This window comes from Bos indicus x Bos taurus, chromosome 28 (genome assembly GCF_003369695.1).
Source record: "Bos indicus x Bos taurus breed Angus x Brahman F1 hybrid chromosome 28, Bos_hybrid_MaternalHap_v2.0, whole genome shotgun sequence".
Lineage (NCBI taxonomy): Eukaryota > Metazoa > Chordata > Mammalia > Artiodactyla > Bovidae > Bos > Bos indicus x Bos taurus.
Window position 1 is genome coordinate 2607321 of NC_040103.1, and position 17433 is coordinate 2624753.

At 37.1% G+C, this 17433-nt stretch overlaps 1 long non-coding RNA gene across 1 annotated transcript; it reads left to right on the forward strand.

Moving 5' to 3' along the window:
* The first annotated feature begins 5721 nt into the window (after window positions 1–5721).
* On the forward strand, window positions 5722–15803 carry LOC113885509. The gene is made up of 6 exons (XR_003509233.1): window positions 5722–5902; window positions 6015–6136; window positions 9171–9414; window positions 10733–10827; window positions 14950–15037; window positions 15781–15803. It is a non-coding gene; the product is annotated as an uncharacterized LOC113885509 (long non-coding RNA).
* Window positions 15804–17433: the final 1630 nt, after the last annotated feature.

A 17433-nucleotide genomic window follows, 5' to 3' on the forward strand; every position in this document is an offset into this window, starting at 1 on the left:
ACTGAGACAACCCAGAGGGATGGTACGGGGAGGGAGGGGGGAGGGGGGTTCAGGATGAGGAACATGTGTATACCTGTGGCGGATTCATGTTGATGTATGGCAAAACCAATACAACATTGTAAAGTAACTAACCTCCAATTAAAATAAATAAATGTATATTTTTAAAAAATGAAAAAGAAAAAAAATTGCCAACATTCACTGAATCATAGAGAAATCAAGGGAATTTCAAACAAAATTTACTTCTGCTTCATTGACTATACTAAAGCCTTTGACTGTGTGAATTACAACAGACTGTGGAAAAATTTTAAAGAGATGGGAATACCACACCACCTTACCTGTCTCCTAAGAAACCTGCATGCAGTACAAGAAGCAACTGTTAGACACTTACATGGAATAATCAGTTCAGTTCCATTGCTCAGTCATGTCTGACTCTTTGTGACCCCATGGACCATGGCACGCCAGCCCTCCCTGTCCATCACCAACTCCCAGAGTCTACCCAAACTCCTGTCCATAGAATTGATGATGCCATCCAACTATCTCATCCTCTGTCGTCCTCTTCTCCTTCCTCTTCAATCTTCCCCAGCATCAGGGTATTTTCCAATGAGTCTGCTCTTCGCATCAGGCGGCCAAAGTGTTGAAGTTTCAGCTTCAGCATCAGTCCTTCCAATGAACACTCAGGACTGATCTTCTTTAGGATGGACTGGTTGGATCTCCTTGCAGTCCAAGGGACTCTCAAGTCTTCTCCAATACCACAGTTCAAAAGCATCAATTCTCTGGCGCTCGGCTTTCTTTATATATCAATTCTCACATCCATACACGACTACTGGAAAAACCATAGCCTTGACTAGATGGACCTTTGTTGGCAAAGCAATGTCTCTGCTTTTTAACATGCTCTCTAGATTGGTCATAACTTCCTTCCAAGGAGTAAGCATCTTTTAATTTCATGGCTACTGTCACCATCTGCAGTGATTTTGGAGCCCCCTACCACTGTTTCCACTGTTTCTCCAACTATTTGCCATGAAGTGATGGGACTGGATGCCATGATCTTTGTTTTCTGAATGTTGAGCTTTAAGCCAACATTTTCACTCTCCTCTTTCACTTTCATCAAGAGGCTCCTTAGATCTTCTTCACTTTCTGCCATAAGAGTGGTATCATCTGCATATCTGAGGTTATTGATATTTCTCCCAGCAATCTTGATTCCAGATGGTGCTTCATCTAGCCCAGCATTTCTCATGATGTACTCTGCATATAAGTTAAAGAGGCAAGGCAACAATATACAGCCTCGATGTACTTCTTTTCCTATTTGGAACCAGTCTGCTGTTCCATGTCCAGTTCTACCTGTTGATTCCTGACCTGCATACAGGTTTCTCAAGAGGCAGGTCAGGTGGTCTGGTATTCCCATCTCTTTCAGAATTTTCCACAGTTTATTGTGATCCACACAGTCAAAGGCTTTGGCATAGATAATAAAACAAAAACAGATCTTTTTCTGGAACTTTCTTGCTTTTTTGATGATCCAGAAGATGATGGCAATTTGATCTCTAGTTCCTCTGCCTTTTTTAAAACCAGCTTGAATATCTGGAAGTTCCCAGTTCATGAATTGTTGAAGCCTTGTTTGGAGAATTTTGAGCATTACTTTACTAGTATGTGAGATGAGTGCAATTGTGTGGTAGTTTGAGCATGCCTTGGCATTGACTTTCTTTGGGATTGGAATGAAAAATGACCTTTTCCAGTCCTGTGGCCACTGCTGAGTTTTCCAGATTTGATGGCATATTGAGTGCAGCACTTTCACAGCATCATCTTTTAGGATTTGAAATAGCTCCACTGGAATTCCATCACCTCCACTAGCTTTATTTGTAGTGATGCTTTCTAAGGCCCACTTGACTTCACATTCCAGGATGTCTGGGTCTAGGTGAATGATCACACCATCATGATTATCTTGGTCATGAAGATCTTTTTTGTACAGTTCTTCTGTGTATTCTTGCCACCTCTTCTTAATATCTCTGCTTCTGTTAGGTCCCCAACATTTCTATCCTTTATTGAGCCCATCTTTGCATGAAATGTTCCCTTGGTATCTCCAATTTTCTTGAAGAGATCTCTAGTCTTTCCCATTTTATTGTTTTCCTCTATTTCTTTGCACTGATCACTGAGGAAGGTATTCTTATCTCTCCTTTCTATTCTTTGGAACTCTGCATTCAAATGGGTATATCTTTCCTTTTCTCCTTTGCTTTTTACTTCTCTTCTTTTCACAGCTATTTGTAAAGCCTCCTCAGATAGCCATTTTGATTTTTTGCATTTCTTTTTTCTTCAGGATGGTCTTGATCCCTGTCTCCTGAATAATGTCACAAACCTCTGTCCATAGTTCATCAGGCACTCTGTCAATCAGATCTAGTCCCTTAAATCTAGTTGTCACTTCCACTGTATAATCGTAAGGGATTTGATTTAGGTCATATCTGAATGGTCTAGTGATTTTCCCTAATTTCTTCAATTTAAGTCTGAATTTGGCAATAAGGAGTTCATTATCTGAGCCACAGTCAGCTCTGAGTCTTGTTTTTGCTGACTGTATAGAGCTTCTCCATCTTTGGCTGCAAAGAATATATCAATCTGGTTTCTGCATTGGCTCTCTGGTGACGGTCACTTGCAGAGTCTTCTCTTGTGTTGTTGGAAGAGGGTGTTTGTTATGACCAGTGCGTTCTCTTGGCAAAACTCTATTAGCCTTTGCCCTGCTTCATTTTGTACTGCAAGGCCAAATTTGCCTGTTATTCCAGGTGTTTCTTGACTTCCTACTTTTGCATTCCAGTCCCCTATAATGAAAAGGACATCTTTTGGGGGGTGTTAGTTCTAGAAGGTCTTGTAGGTCTTCATACAACTGTTCAGCTTCAGCTTCTTCAACATTACTTGTTGGGGCATAGACTTGGATTACCGTGATATTGAATGGTTTGCCTTGGAAATGAATAGAGATCATTCTGTCATTTTTGAGATTGCATCCAAGTACTGCATTTCGGACTCTTTTTTTTTTTTTTTTTTACTATGATGGCTACTCCATTTCTTCTAAGAGATTCTTGCCCACAGTAGTAGACATAATGGTCATCTGAGTTAAATCCACCTATTCCAGTCCATTTTAGTTAGCTGATTCCTAGAATGTCAACGTTCACTCTTGCCATCGCCTGTTTGACCACTTGAAATTTACCTTGATTCATGGGCCTAACATTCCAGGTTCCTATGCAATATTGCTCTTTACAGCATTGGACCTTGCTTCTATCACGAGTCACATCCACAACTGGCTGTTGTTTCTGCTTTGGCTCTGTTTCTTCATTCTTTCTTGAGTTATTTCTCCATTGATCTCCAGTAGCATACTGGGCATCTAACTATCTGGGGAGTTCATCTTTCAGTGTCTTATCTTTTTGCCTTTTCATACTGTTCATGGGGTTCTCAAGGCAAGAATACTGAAGTGGTTTGCCATTCCCTTCCCCAGTGACCACGTTTTGTTAGAACTCTCCACCTTGACCCATCTGTCTTGGGTGGCCCTACACGGCATGGCTTAGTTTCACTGAGTTAGACAAGGCTGTGGTCCATGTGATTAGATTGGTTAGTTTTCTGTGATTGTGGGTTCAGCCTGTCTGCCCTCTGATGCCCTCTCTCAGCACCTAAGGTCTTACTGGGATTTCTCTTACCTTGGAAGTGGGGTATCTCTTCATGGCTCTTCCAACAAAGTGTAGCTGCTGCTCCTTACCTTGGACGTGGGGTATCTTCTCTCGGCTGCTTGCCACTTTGGTGCTGTGCATGGACTGCTTAAAAATTAGGAAAGGAGTAAATCAAGGCTGTATATTGTCATCCTGCTTGTTTAACTTATATACAGAGTACATCATGCAAAATGCTGAGCTGGATAAATCACAATCTGGGCGAAATATCAGCGACTTCAGATATGCAAATGCTACCTCTAAAAGCAGAAAGTGAAGAGGAACTAAGAAGCCTCCTGATAAGGGTAAAAGAGGAGAATGAAAAAGCTGGATTAAAACTCAACATTCAAACAAACAAAAAAAAAAAGATCATGGCAAAGATCATGGCATCCGGTCCCATCACTTTATGGCAAGTAGATGGGGAAAAAGTGGAAGCAGTGACAGATTTTATTTTGTGGGCTCCAAAATCACTGCAGACAGTGACTGCAGCCATGAAATTAAAAGACTTGCTTCTTGGAAGAAAACCTGCAGCAAACATAAACAGCGTATTAAAAAGCAGACATTACTTTGCTGACAATGGTCCATCTAGTCAAAGCTATGATTTTTCTAGTAGTCGTGTATGGATGTGAGAGGTAGACCATAAAGAAAGCTGAGTGCCAAAGAATTTATGGTTTCAAATGGCGATGTTGGAGAAGACTTGTGAGAGTCCCTTGGACAACAAGGAGATCAAGCCAGTCAATCCTAAAGGAAATCAGGCCTGAGTATTCATTGGAAGGACTGATGCTGAATCTGAAGTTCCAATACTTTGGCCACCTAATGTGAAGTGTCAGTTCATTGGAAAAGACCTAGATGCTGGGAAAGATTGCAGGCAGGAGGAGAATGGGGCAACAGAGGATGAGTTGGTTGGATGGCATCTCTGACTCAATGTACATGAGTTTGAGCAAACTCTGGGAGACAGCAAAGGATAGAGAAGCCTGGCATCCTGCAGTTCATGGGGTCACAAAGAGTCGGACATGACTTACCGACTGAACAATAACAATATAAGGTAATTTAGGAGACTGAACCAAATAACCAGTGTAAAGGGATTTTAGCACTTTGCCTCATTAGTGATGGCCATTTATTACTGGCCAAGGGACTATAGGGCAAAGTGAGGGTAAGTGTCCTTCCTGTTAGATAGAGCCTTTCCTGATGGGCACATGAAACAATGCTTAAAATCAAAACCACAGTGAGATACCATCTTGCACTCATTGGCTGGCTATTATAAAAACAAAGTAAGTAGAAAATAACATGTATTGGTGATGATGTGAAGAAATGGAAACCCTTATGTATTAGTGGTGGAAATGTAAAATGGTGTGGCCACTATGGAAAAGGGTGTGTAGTTCCTCAAAAACTTAAAAACAGAATTACTATACAACCCAGCAATCCCACTTCTGGTTATTTACCTTCCACAATTGAAAGTGAGACCTTAAGAAGATATTTGTATATTAGTATTCATAGCAGCATTATTCACAATACCTAGTAGGTGCTGAGTAGGTAAAAACCACCCAAATGTCCTCAACAAGATGAATGGTGTTATAAAATACAAAATTCAACTGAGTAAATTTTAAAGACCTTATTGATTTCACTCAATGGTCCATGACTTCTGCAGCATCCAGATAGAAAGGAGTTCTGTGGAGCTGTAGAAAATGAAAGACTCTTTCAGGCAGAAGGGAACAGGAACAAAGTTATACCAGCAAAATCAGACTTGTTTTGGCAACATCACTCTTCTTTAGGGGAGGGCAGGTGTCTAAGGGGCAGATGACCTCACTAGTGCTGCTCAGGCGATTCCTGATTTTGCTATTGAACAGATTGTTGTAAATGGCTTGTAAATGATTTGGCTTCTCTAACATTAGGTTAGTTTTTTAGTTGTTTTTTTTTTTTTAACCTGTTTTGACATGTTTATGTTTAAATATACTATAAAGGAGGCCCTTGTTATATATGTGTTTTAACTATTGCAGTAAATAGTATTCTTTAAGTCTTTATTAATATTATAATTTCAGGATCCTTTGGCTGGTATAATTCCACGTATTCTTCATCAGATTTTTGAGAAACTTACTGATAATGGTACTGAATTTTCAGTGAAAGTGTCGCTATTGGAAATCTATAATGAAGAACTCTTTGATCTCCTTAATCCATCTTCTGATTTTTCTGAGAGACTGCAGATATTTGATGATCCCCGTAACAAGGTAACTTGAGTCTTTGACAATGAAATGTCTCCAAATGTTAATGTGTGATATTTTGAGAAATATATTTCTTTTTAACCAATTTAATGGATGTTCTTCTGATATTTGGCCAAAGGGGAGTGATAATCAAAGGTTTAGAAGAAATTACAGTACACAACAAGGATAAAGTCTATCAAATTTTGGAGAAGGGGCAGCAAAAAGGACAGCTGCAGCAACTTTGATGAACGCCTACTCTAGGTAAGAAAGCCCTCTTTTCCCCCAATGCTCCATTTTGTTTTCAAGAAGAATATCCAAACTTGGGAAATCAAACTGGGGTGTGTCAAGGTATGTGAGTCACACACCTGGATTGTGTGCTGAATTGCTTGTCTTAGCAATTGGCTTGAGATTTATAAGGAGAGCACCAATATTGGGAGAATGTTGAAAGGAGGAAAAAGACAAGTTGAACTTGAGCAGAATTATTAAGTTTTTTTAAGTGGAATATTTCTTTTCCCAAATGAAGTTATACATGGGAGCCCAGATTAAAATGTGGCTGGGGTAGTTGATTTGGCAGGGGGATACTCAGGGGCTTATCTCCTCAGCCTTCAGGAGATTTGCCCTGAGTACTTTTCTGGAGCCCCTAAGGATACTTAAAATACAGTTTGAAAATCCCTTATTTGAGTAAAGATTAGAAGAAAACCAGATGGCCTGTGTTCCCACCCCCATGCCCAGCTTAATCGAGGTATAAATGACAAAATTTTATATATTCAGGTTATACAACATGACTTTTTTCTTCCCAATGGCTTAATTTTAATGTAGAAAGACACATGATCACTAACAGAATACACATGATCACTAATACAGGCTTTCAAGGGGAGAAAGAGGCATATTTGATAGAATCCCTTATAAGATGAATCCCAGACTCTACAAACGCACTTACCAAATCAGAAGTGATTTTTTTTTTCGCTTGTCTTTGAAGGAAACATCAGAATGTAATTGAAAGAGTTGTAGATTAGGAGTTAGATATTTGTGCTTAGTTCCAGTTCTGCAGTTAACTAAATATGTTACTTCAGGTAGTTAAACTTACCTGAACATCATTTTCCCCGAACTGCAAAATGACTTTGAGGTCCTACTCTCTTATAGGTGGACATCTCCACAATATGCTATAGCAGTTATAATTGTAGCTTTATATAACATATGTGTATTTAAAGAAAGAAGAAAAATAGCACAACATGAAAGTAACCTGTATCATGGAATTATGGGTGATTTTATAATTTAGTTTCCCATAATAGCTTTCCATTAAAAATGGAATTATAAACAAATCATAGAATGAAGTTTCCATTTGAATTAAATGTTTGGTTTATAACTTGATTTAGACTTTGGAAGAATGAATTTAAGAAAATTTCTTTCTCTAAATAGTTTTCTCTGAAATATAAAATTCCCATTATTCTGTAAATTTGAATAATTTAAAATTTACTAATTTTCACTGAAGACTGGAGTAAAGATATCTTCTTATCAATGTATGTGATAAAGAAAAGGAACATGATTCAGTTTTCCAAAATCAGAGTTGACTTTTATGCTTAATAGCATTAATTCTATTATCTTGAGTTAGGAATGGGCAAATAATGGTAGAAAAACATGAGATATATTTTATAATTCAAATCAATAGTTTATATTTTCCCTGTGTCCCTCCCCTTTTCTGTTATTTAAAATAACTCAAATAATTTTGTAAAAATGATACTTATAAAATTTTCCAAGTCACATGAAAAGTACAAATAAGAAAATTAGAAATTACCATATTCCAACCATCAATGACATTAACAAACAGAATGTTCTTCATCAGATATTGATACAGAAAGGAATGCTGTCTTTGGTTGTCTGAATTGTTTTTTATATCACTAAGATAAAAGTTGAGTGTCAGTATACAGCACAAGAAGGAGTTTGGAAAACCTTGTAGTCTAGCCGTGATTACTTGTGGAGTTTCAGTGAACACTGCTATTTACTATTTGTGCTATTCAGAGGAAGGACCTACCTGTCTCTGGTGACCTTCTCAAGGCGGAGCAATGTACTTTTAGGACAGTTGACACTGAGGGGGAGTGATCTGGTGGCTTGCCTGATGCTGTTTGAGTTTAAGGTAATGATGTATTTCAAGTGGTTCTTGTAAATAGATCAATTGCAAGCCATCTCTTCTGACACACCACGCAGCTGTTCAAACACTATTCCACATCCAGCTTTTGGAGGCGCCTGAGGATTCTAAGTCATTTAAGCTGTTTTCAGGTAAATTATTATTGGGTTCTTCTGTGCAGGCAGCAGGAGCAAGAAAGCCAAAACCTAGCATCGTTCTATCTATCCACTGTCTTCCAAAATCTTACTGATATCCTGTCTGATACTATCTTTCTCTACCCGATGGATTTAGATCTTTCTTTGCTGCTTTCATTATGTTATAGAAAGAAAACAAATAATGTTTTGCATTATAACGACTGAGCAACTTGGTCTTGTTTTCTAGTCGGTCCCACTCAGTTTTCTCTGTTACAATACATATGAAAGAAACTACAGTTGATGGAGAGGAGCTTGTTAAAATTGGAAAGTTGAACTTCATAAGCATCAACTGTAATACTACTGTTCATTCTTTCCGTTTTTTTTTTGTGTGTGTGTGTAGTTTTATTGAGGTATAATTGAAAAATAAAATTATGTATTTAAAATGTACAGTGTAGCAGGATATCCTTTCTCATGGCTGAATAATATTTGAGTGTGTGTGTGTGTGCATGCACATCATGTCACATCTTTATTCAGTTGTCAGTAGGTACTTAGGCTGTTTCCATACCTTGTTATCATTAACAGTGCAGTGAACGTTGGAGTGCAGACATTTCTTTGAGATAGTGATTTCATTTTCTTTGCATACATACCCAGAAGTGGGATTGCTAGGTCAAATGGTAGTTCTATTCCACTGTTTCTTCTTTATCACCTCATAGAGCAGTTTGAAAATTGTGTATTTAGAGACAGTGCTTTTGTACCCACTGGGTTATTGGTTTTGTAGTGGATTATTATTTGTAGAAAATTATTTTACTGGCTACTTAATATCTTTATGTACAATATGGACGTGAGTCTGGGTGAACTCCAGGAGTTGGTGATGGACAGGGAGGCCTGGCGTGCTGCGATTCATGGGGTCGCAAAGAGTCGGACACGACTGAGCGACTGAATTGACTGACTGACTGACAGATGTACAATATGAGAATGAAAGTCTTCTATTCCAAATCCATAGACTGAGGACTTATTTTTATTTTTAAAATTCAAGGTTGATCTTGCAGGCAGTGAGAACATTGGCCATTCTGGAGCAGTTGGCAAGAGAGCTCGGGAAGCTGGAAATATCAATCAGTCCCTGTTGACTCTGGGAAGGGTTATTACTGCTCTTGTAGAAAAAAACATCTCATGTTCCTTATTGAGAATCTAAACTGACTAGAATCCTCCAGGACTCTCTTGGGGGACATACAAGAACATGTATCATTGCAACAGTTTCTCCTGCATCTCTCAATCTGGAGGTAAGGTCTTAACTATCACTTTTTTTTTTTTGGCTGTGCTGCGTGGCTTGTGGGATCTTAGTTTTTAACAAGGGATTGAACCTGGGACCTCAGCAGTGAACATTTGGAGCCCTAAACACTAGACTGCCAGAGAATTCCCTAACTATCATGTATAATATTTTTAGAGTTAACTAACTGGCTTCATTCATTCTATACTGCAGTAAAATAATCTGGACATTGTGTGTGGTGGACACACAGAGGAGAACACCACTGGAAAATTGTCTTTCTCCTTGCTGGCAGTTTTCAATCTTAAAAAGCTAGTTACTTAGTTGTATTTTTCCAGTCTTCAAAGATAATTGCTGTGGTCATTAGCCGTGAATGGTTTAATTGAGGCCTTAGAAGTGGGTTAAGTGAATGCTACTGCTTTAGAGGCTGCTTAGAGATCCCTAAAGATGTGGCTGGATATGGGGGTACAGGTAGGAAAACCAAGAGAAACAACAAAGATGGTAAAGTCTGCTTTAATTTTACTGGATTATCTTCTTTAAATGGAATTAGAAAAGCTTTTGTAAAGTCTCTTAACTCCTCTTTCATTTTAAAAACTGCCTTTGTTGAGAAATGATTTGTATACTATAAAACTCACCCATTGAAAGTATATAATTAGGTGATTTGACTATATTCATCGAGCTATGCAACTGTCACCAAAAATTTAAACATTTTTATCGTAAAAAGAAACCCTGTAACCTATTAGCAGTCACTCCACATAGGTTTCCATTTCCAGCCCTAGGTCGCTATTAATCTACTTTCTTTAATCTATACCTTTGCCTGTTCTGAATATTTTGTATAAATGGAATCACACAATAAGAGTTCTTTCATGACTGGCTTCTTTCACTTGGCATAATGTGTTCAGTGTTCATCCACGTTGCAGCAGGTATCAGAACTCATTCTTTTTGTGGGTGAATGATATGGATATAGGACAATTTTTTTATTTGTCAGTTGATGAAATTCATTGAGGTTTTTTTTTCTTAAAGAGTTTAAGACTAAAGCAAAAAATTATTAGATTAAATTATAGTAAAGTTAAAGACCCTTAAACTTGAAGAGTGAAAAATAAGGATGTTTGAAACAGTCCTCTATCATATTTATTTGCTTAATTGGAGTATAGTTGCTTTAAGAACATTCCTTGTTTGGAAAGGTTGTGTATAGTAGTAATAGTGGGTAAATGTTTATATTAGATATAACCAGAAATTATTATGTTATTGTATAGTACATTTTGGGTAACAGAACTACATTATTCTAAATTATCCTCATATCTTCAGTAATTGGCCTTTTCTTTTCATCACAGGAAACTCTGAGTACACTGGAATATGCTCATAGAGCAAAGAACATATGCAATAAGCTAAGGTTAACTGGAAACTCACCAAGAAAGCTCTGATTAAGGTAATTGTAAATTTTTATGGAGTAATATAAATTTTTTCGACAAATGTGAAAATGAGGAACTGAAATAGATCATTGTTTCTAAAAATTTATTAAATTACCTTTGTGATTAGGCTTTTCATGTAATGGTTTGAACAGAATACCCTGTGTGTTAAAATGCTTTTTCTAATACTAATAGATGACCTTACAAACTCTATCCAGTCAGTAAAATTTAATCTTATAATGGTACTTCAGTGCAGTTTTAATTAGTATTTCCTTAATGAATAGTGCTATTCAGCATCTTTTTACATGCTTATTATCCATATGTGTATCTTCATTTGTGAAATGTCTATTTAAATTATTTGCCAGTTTTTAATTGGGTTGTCTTTTAATGAAGTTGTAAAAGATTGTTCATATTTTCTAGACACGATCCTTTATGAAATAATTTTTAAATATTTCCTCCCAGTCTGGCTTGTCTTTTCCTTTTATTGGTAGTGTTTTTTTTTTGTTGTTTGTTTGTTTCTATTGAGACAACTATAGGTTCACAAGCAGTTGAAAGAATACAGAGAGATCCTTTGTACTTTTTATTAAACTATATAGTAAAATCACTGCAGGGACACCATTAATAGCAATTCATTGGTCTTATTCCTCAATTTTCCTGGTACTCATGTGTGTGTGTTTAGTTAGTTCTATACAATTTTGTTATGGGTAGGTTCATAGAGCCACAGTCAAGATACTGAACAGTCCCATCTCAGCAAGGATTTCTCATAATCACTTTTATAATTTATAAAAGGCCTTTTATAATCACTTCCTTCCCATTCTGACTTCCTGTTCATAATCTTTGCTATCCAATGATCTGTCCTCTATTTCTAAACCTGTCATTTTAAGAGTGTTATTGAGTGGAATCATACAGTATGTAAACTTTGGGGATTGCTTTTATCAGTCAGCATAATTCCTTGGAGGTTAACCTGAGTGGTGCATATCAATAGATCTTTACTTTTTAAGGCTGTGGAATATTCCATGGTATGTATATACCACCTGCCTGCAATGCAGGAGACCCCAGTTCAATTCCTGGGTCAGGAAGATCCCCTGGAGAAGGGATAGGCTACCTACTCCAGTATTCTTGGGCTTCCCTGATGGCTCAGACTAAAGCGTTCACCTGAAATGCAGGAGACCTGGGTTTGATGCCTGGGCTGGGAAGATCCCCTGGAGGAGGGCATGGCAACCTACTCCAGTATTCTTGCCTGGAGAATCCCCAAGGACAGAGGAGCCTGATGGGCTACAGTCCACGGGGTAGCAAAGAGTCAGATGCAACTGAGTGACTAAGCACAGCACGGCACGGCACATGTATATACCACACATAGCTTGTTGTCAGATTCACCTGTGAAAGATATATGGGCTAATTCCAGTTTTTCGCGATTGAAAATAAAACTGCTTTGATCATATTTGTTTATAGTAATTTGTGTACATGTAAATTTTCATTTTTCTGAGATAATTGCCAAAGAGTACAATTGTTGTGTTGTATGGTAATTAAGTTTTCTTTTTTTTTTTTTAAGCAACTGCCAAGTTGTTTTCCAAAACGGCTGGGCTTTCTATTCTGTTGCATTGATTTATGTCTGTCCCTCACTCATACCACAGTTTTAATTACTGTCGCTTTATAATAACTCTTGGAATCTGACTGTTTAAAAGGAAGCTTATATGAGCAAACCTCTCTTTATAGAGGGTGTCAAAATCATCAGGATCTGAGAAAAACTACAGTGATTTTTATATTCATTATTTTTTAAAGGCCATGCTCTTTTATAAGCATTCACTTTATTTTAGACACTTGAATTTTTGAACCCTATTGCTATTATTCAATCTAAAAATATTTAAGAGTAATTTATTATGATAAAATATTCAGTCATTGTTTAAAATTCCAGTTGTTTCAGTGTAGACTTTTAATAATTTGTTTTAGGATCCAAATAAGTTTTACCATAAATTAGTAGTTGGATTTTGAAGCTTGATAGAGTCAGGCTTTATCTTATTTATATATTTTTGACCAAAATACTTCATAAATGGTGGTATATTCTCCCACTTGGAAGCACATAATGTCTGGTTCTTTCCCTTTTTTTGGATTGATTATATTCAAATGACCTGATCCACTAGTTCTTTAAGGGCTGCAAAATAATAATTTTCAAATTGTTCTTCCTTAGTTGACTGCAGGACTAACTCTATAAGGAGGAACATTCCCTCAGCTCCCCAAGACTGTAGTTCTTATAGGAAAGACTGGACAAATGCTTAATTCATTTCCTTTGACGGTTTGGAGAATAATGGGTTGATTTCCCAGGTTTCTTAACGTCATTATAAACTCATGGATTTAGAATATTTGTGCTAACAATTGTAGTTAATAACCTCACTGACGTTCCAATTGTTCCTTCTCTGGCCATTGGGTACTTTTTCAGTGGGTTCTTGAGGTTTTTTTGTTAGTCTAGGCTTCCTTCGCTTCCTTCCTATTTTGTTTTACAAGATGTTCCAGGTTCATCTTGAATGTTTCTTGCCCCAATCCTGGAGTCAGACACTTCCCTAAGAAACCCTGGTTCATTTTCGTGTGAGATGAGATTTGGAGACCAATCTGGCTACTGGGGGTTGTTTTTTTCTCAGAAGCCTATATTTTTATAATGAATGAAAGCTATTGACTTTATTCTAACCATATTAATATTGAATGAAAAGTAACGTTGTGACTTTTTAATCACATATTTTTATGCTTTAAAAAAAGATAAGAGGGCTAACTTTGTTTTATTTATTATAAATCTTCCCCAAACTGAATGAAAAAAAAGTGAAGTGCTAAACTGACACAACATTCTTCTTGCATAGGAATATACAGAAGAGATAACAGCATCTGAACAGGATCGTGTTGCAGCTCATGAAAAAATGGAGTGTACAATTCTGAAGAAAATTTTAGGAAAGCCCTTGGTTATGGAAATTAATTTCTAAGAATAGGGAGTGTAGTCAGTAGTATTGTACTACCTTTGTGTGGCGACAGTTGATAACTAGACTTATTGTGGTGATCATTTTGTAATGTATAAGAGTATCAAATCACTATGTTGTACACCCAAAACTAATGTGATATTGTAAGTCAATTATACTTCAATTGAAAATTATTTACCTAAACTATATCATCCATTTAATAACAATGTTGCATCCTTCTTGTACATTTAATATAGGAAAGCATTTCAAATATCTCATCTACTTTGAAGAGCTATTTGCAATAAAGAACTGATATAGTTATCAAAAGACTGTTAGAATGAACTTTCTTCTTATACCATCTCAACTTTATCTTTTCCTTTGATCAATAGCTCTAGCAAATAGTTTGAGGAAATCTACATTCTTAAAATTCTTTGTCATTTAAACACCACGTGGAATAGAAGATGGTTGGTAGTTATGAAGGAACTAGAAGAATGCAAAGGACAGCACTCACTTCTGACACTTGCTAATCGAACAAGAAATCAGAGAGGCTCATTAAAGCAGACCAGAACTGTCTGGTGCAAAATGTCAGTAGTGTTCAAGCTGAGAAGCTGTGCTCTAGAGAAGAATCATTTATCTCATGAAGACTTTGTGGTGGTGTGATAGTGATGTGTGTTGGGGTGTGTACTGGGGCCTGTGTGCTGGGGGCAGGAGATTCAATTGCTCTGTATACGTACTTCAGTTTTCCAGGTTTTAGCTCCTTATCTTTACCCCTTCCTCCTATGACACCTGATGCTCTCACACCACAAGCCGCTTCAGGATTCTGCCTGTCTTGTTCATTATTCTTCATGTTCCTGACTATAGGCACCTCGTTGTATCCCCCGCCTCTGGGTTATAGTCCTCTGTCACCTTTGCAGCTTCTCAAATTTTATATACATTCGTGTTTCTTCCCCCTGTAATCGGTAGGGATTCTCAGTTTCAAAATGGAGAAAACAAGAAAAACAGTCTGTTTATAAACCGAAGACAAAGAATACATTTGTTTTTTGCACTTAGTATCTATTGCTTATTGATACTTAAGCATCATTATCATGATAGTGATAAAGAGTACAGATGATATGTAACTGCCTCAATTGTGTTAGAGTAAATTTTCTAGGCATTAGGAAACAATATTCACTGTTAAAATCCTTTTAAATTTTATTTTAGAGCTATGAGTGGAAAACCAACTGTTCAAGAGGAAGAAATTGTAGAATTGGTTGAAAAAATTGCTGCTGTTGAGGAAGAGCTAAATAGGGTAAGCATTCAAAACTGTATTGACTGTCATGTAAAAAGCAAACATTAAAAGGCAATTTCAGAATGTGAGAGACCTGATATTTTTCTTTTTTTTTTTCTTGCTGACCTCTAAACTAAAATTAAGTTGTATCACAGTTTTTTTTTTAATTATCCTTAATGATAATGAAGAAGTGAGTCTTTTTTGAAGAAGTTATTCTATTTGATACATACTAATGCAGCATTTTAAGAAATTAACTAAATTGTGTAGTTTAATATGAAAGCTGTATAGTGAATGCTGAGACATTTTCATCAACATGTTTATCAGGTGAGGAAAGACAGATGTTGGGAGAAACCAGATGTTAAATAACTAAGGTTGAAGACCTGACCCTTCATTGCCACCCTCACACTGGCAGTGTTGAAAGGAATCTGAAGAATTAACACCGTTTCATTAGACCTGTTATTTGTTTTTGTTTGGTTGGCTGTGCCCCACGATTTGCGGAATCTTAATTCCCTGACCAGGGATCAAACCTGTGGCCATGACACGACACGCAGAGTCCTAACGACTGGACCACCAGTATTAGGAGTAGTTATAGGAAGATACCGGTTACCATATGAAGTGCTCTAACCTACCTGGTAACTTGTTACAACTTTTATATGGAAATAATTTGTTTGGTTCTTTTAGTATTATGAACTAGTCAGGTGTGTCAACAACCAGTTCAGCATTTTTAAATTCTAAAACAAAAGTGTTTCATGTATTATATGTAGGTTACAGAATTGTTTATGGATAGTAAAAATGAACTTAACCAGTTCAAATCTGACCTGCAAAATAAGACACAGGAACTTGAAACCACTCAAAGGCATTTGCAGGAAATGAAATTACAGCTTGTTGAAGAAGAATATACCACCTTGGCTTTGGAAAGTACTGAGGAGAGACTTCATGATGCTGCCAACAGGGTTTGTCTTTTGCTTTTATTTGTAGTCACGTTAAAGTTAAAGAATGGCTAGAAGTATTGACAAAGGAGGCAAGAATATACAATGGAGAAAAGACAATCTCTTTAACAAATGGTGCTGGGAAAACTGCTCAACCACTTGTAAAAGAATGAAACTAGAACACTTTTTAACACCATACACAAAAATAAACTCAAAATGGATTAAAGATCTAAACGTAAGACCAGAAACTATAAAACTCCTAGAGGAGAACATAGGCAAAACACTGACATACATCACAACAGGATCCTCTATGATCCACCTCCCAGAATACTGGAAATAAAAGCAAAAATATACAAATGGGACCTAATTAAAATTAAAAGCTTCTGCACAACAAAGGAAACTCTAAGCAAGGTGAAAAGACAGCCTTCATAGTGGGAGAAAATAATAGCAAATGAAGCAACTGACAAAGAATTAATCTCAAAAATATAGAAGCAATTCCTGCTGCTCAATTCCAGGAAAATAAACGACCCAGTCAAAAAATGGGCCAAAGAACTAAACAGACATTTCTCCAAAAAGACATACAGATGGCTAACAAACACATGAAAAGATGCTCAACATCAGTCATTATCAGAGAAATGCAAATCAAAACCACAGTGAGGTACCATTTCACGCCAGTCAGAATGGCTGCTATTCAAAAGTCTAAGCAATAAATGCTGGAGAGGGTGTGGAGAAAAGAGAAGCCTCTTACACTGTTGGTGGGAATGCAAACTAGTACAGCCACTATGGAGAACAGTGTGGAGATTCCTTAAAAAACTGGAAATAGAAATGCCATATGACTCAGCAATCCCACTGCTGGGCATACACACCGAGAAAACCAGAATTGAAAGAGACACACATACCCCAATGTTCATTGCAGCACTGTTTATAATAGTCAGGACATGGAAGCAACCTAGATGTCCATCAGCAGACAAATGGATAAGAAAGCTGTGGTACATATACACAATGGAGTATTATTCAGCTATTTAAAAGAATGCATTTGAATCAGTTCTAATGAGGTGGATCAAACAGGAGCCTATTATACAGAGCAAAATAAGTCAGAAAGAAAAACACCAATATAGTATACTGATGCATATATATGGAATTTAGAAAGATGGTAATGACAACCCTGTATGCGAGACAGCAAAAGAGGCACAGATGTAGAGAACAGTTTTATGGACTCTGTGGGAGAGGGTGAGGGTGGGATGATTTGGGAGAATGGCATTGAAACATGTATAATATCATATGTGAAATGAATCGCCAGTCCAGGCTCAAAGCATGATACAGGATGCTCGGGGCTGGTGCACTGGGATGACCCAGAGGGATAATATGGGGAGGGAGGTGGGAGGGGGGTTCAGGATGGGAAACATGTGTACACCCGTGGCAGATTCATGTTGATGTATGGCAAAAACAATACAATATTGTAAAGTAATTAGCCTCCAATTAAAATAA